The sequence below is a fragment of the Python bivittatus genome, unplaced genomic scaffold (genome assembly GCF_059951505.1).
Source record: "Python bivittatus isolate LINGU-HERP-01145 unplaced genomic scaffold, Pbiv_v1 ctg000400_np1212, whole genome shotgun sequence".
NCBI lineage: Eukaryota > Metazoa > Chordata > Lepidosauria > Squamata > Pythonidae > Python > Python bivittatus.
In genome coordinates this window covers 694458-697328 of record NW_028277073.1, presented here as the reverse complement: position 1 = coordinate 697328, position 2871 = coordinate 694458, and the positions used below count along the sequence as shown (strand labels likewise).

The window sequence follows — 2871 nt, the reverse complement described above, 5'->3', positions numbered from 1 at the left end:
GACATACCTAAACACAGCCAGCCAAATCTGAAATTGCTCAGCCCTGTTCAGGATTAGGCTGTCCATCTGTAGTTTTATTATCCATTTTTCTTTTAATGCTTTACACACATGAGAAGCTCTCATTGAGAGCAACAGAATGAGAGAAGAGGGAGAGAGAGAACTCATAGCAGGCATAAAACGATGGAGTCTGATTAGCTGAAGTTATAAAAATGATTGATGCCTGCAAACATTATTTCTACTTGCCTTGTTTGCCTCTGAGGTTTACGTCAACTCATGGAGCCACTGGATATATTTAGCAAAGTGAAAAGATGGGAGGAGCACTCAAATAGTTTTTAAAATATTTACAGTTAGAAAAAATATCAGGAGTTTGCCATATGAATTTTGTTTAGACCAACCGCAGCAACAACTGAAATTACAAGAAGATAGATTTAGGATTAACATTAGAAGGAAATAATTTCTCTTCTTAACTAGGATTGTGCTTCAGATTTGTTCACAAGCCAGAATGGAATAGTTCATGGCAGATTTTCTTTACCCAGGAAAAAGCAGAGGAGTCCAGGTCCAGCTGGTTCCGATTCTGGGCCACCTGAAGTTGAACTGTTTTCCTGGGTCCCTCATGTACTGTGAAGGGCAACAATATGGAGGTCAGAGTGGAGAAAAATATACTTCACTCTTCATATAAATAGAGCCTGGTAGAATGGGGAGAGCAGAGGAGTGTTCAATTCAGTGAACAACAGGTTTGTCCTCAGATCAGAGTGATCCTTCTGATAAAACCATCTTTGATAGCTCTAGTTACAGCAGCAGGGTGGCTTAGAGATCTTGGTGGGTGAAAAATATCTTTCATTTTACTCCATCTCATGGTCACTTAGAGTCTTTCCTTACTGCCAAATTTACATGCTATCCATCATTCCATGGCAAAAACTATGCCAGCATAAAATGGGCTATCCCCATCCCAGCCCCTGTGCTGAGTCTATTGCCTTCATTCGGGCATTTCAGCAAATGATTATGCCCTGATGTCTTCAGGGAGCCTAAGCAAAGCAATTTGTGAAGCCCTCTGGCTTTTATGCCCTCCCACTTTCGGAATGTCCCAACCAGGAGGAAGCAACCTGCACCCAGGTAGTTGGTGAGGTAGCAAGTGTTGACATGTGACTGACCTTCCTCTTCTGCCTTACCGCACACATCAAAAATTGATATTTTGACGTTTGTATAGGGCCATAAAATGTATTCCCTTCTCTGCTTCTCTTCTCCCTTTTTACATGTATGGAGTCTACCATTTAGAAGGAAAAACCATCAAAACTAGAACTAACTGGATTAAATTTGTTAGCAACAAGACTGACTGGGATAAGATTTTTATCTGTGCTATTAAAAGGCACTGATCAGCCAAAGATTCCAAACCAATCTCCTGGAGTGGTCTCTGCAGTTGTCCCCCTTCGCTCCCATCCAAAGAATGCAGGTCGATTAAGCAAAAGCCACACTTATTATAAGCTTCAGAGAAGAGAAAATCAAATTATTGCTGGGGGGGGGGCAGCATCTAGCACGTGAAATCTGTTTGCAGACAGAAGAGCACCCAGAGCACTTATTGTTCCTTTCAGAGTCAACAGATCATCAGTGAAGAGTTGTTTGGCTGTTTTTGAAGAGATCTGAGCATCTGAACTTGTTCTCTTTTGCTTCTTCTTCCCAAGCTTTACATATATTTAATTTCAGTATCAAAGTATTTTTTTTTCATCAACTTTGAATCCAAGATAAAAATTAAGATACAAACCTCTGCTTCAAGATTTCCTCCACAGTCCATAATATTTAAGGCCACAAAGGAAAAAAAACAATCTTCCACTGCTGGAATTCAGCTGCAGGTCTGTAAAAACATAAAAACAAGATACATGTGTCGGAGAAGAACATTCCATGGTAATTAGAAAACTTTAAAAAAAACTGATTACATAGAGCTCTTCTTGCCTTTTTTGCTCCTCCTGCCTGTCCTTCATGATTTCTCAAAGATCATAGAAAGAGACCCTGAGATGTCCTTGCAAGTTCCTTCAAGATCTTGAGATGTAATTGGTCAAATCTTGGAATCTTAAACTAATTCATAGAGAGAGGTGTTCCCTCTGCACACCTCTTTTCTAAACTCTGTATATGAATAGAACATATGTCATAGGAGAACATTTATGGCTTAAGAAAGGCCATATTTATCTGGAACCTGTTAATAGCAAGAAGATAGGAAATTCTAAACAAATTTTTTGACTGATTGATTAAGTGCCATCAAGTCAGTGTTGACTCCTAGAGATCACATAGATAGATTTTCTCCATGATGATCCGTCCCTAACCTGGTCTTTCAGGTCTTCCAATGATGTACCCATTGCCAATGTAACTGAGTCCATCCACCTTGCTGCTGGTCACCCTCTTCTTCTCATTCCTTCTACTTTTCCCAGCATTAGAGCTTTCTCCAGAGAGCCAGGTCTTCGCATAATGTGTCCGAAGAAGGATAATTTGGGCCTGGTCATTTGTGCCTCTAGTGAGCACTCTGGGTTGATTTGTTTGATGATCCATTTGTTTGTTTTCTTAGCTGTCCACAGTATTCTCAGGAGTCTTAGTTGTCACTTTTTAAAGTAGGTTAAATGTTTCCATGGTTAATCAAATAAGATTGAAAATATTATGTTAAGACCTTCAGGAAAACAAGGAAAAGTTAAATAACTTGCTCAAGTATACAGTATTATATATACTCAAAAACTTCCGAAGTTGTACTGATTTTTTTCAACAGTTAGCACCATGCTACAAAAGTGAGAGGTTCACAGAAGATGCATCAGTTGCCTGAGCTTAAACCCCTAGATAAGGTTACCCAAAATTGAAAGCCTTCAGACTATGGCAAATGGCTTTATTCAT

General features: G+C 39.4%; 1 long non-coding RNA gene across 1 annotated transcript; it reads right to left on the bottom strand.

Annotated features, from left to right (window-relative positions):
* Positions 1 to 210: 210 nt before the first annotated feature.
* LOC148215169 (uncharacterized) lies at positions 211 to 2561 on the bottom strand. The gene is made up of 3 exons (XR_015796704.1): positions 2316 to 2561; positions 1760 to 1849; positions 211 to 618 (listed from the first exon to the last, which is right to left on the bottom strand). It is a non-coding gene; the product is annotated as an uncharacterized LOC148215169 (long non-coding RNA).
* Between the last annotated feature and the right edge of the window lie 310 nt (positions 2562 to 2871).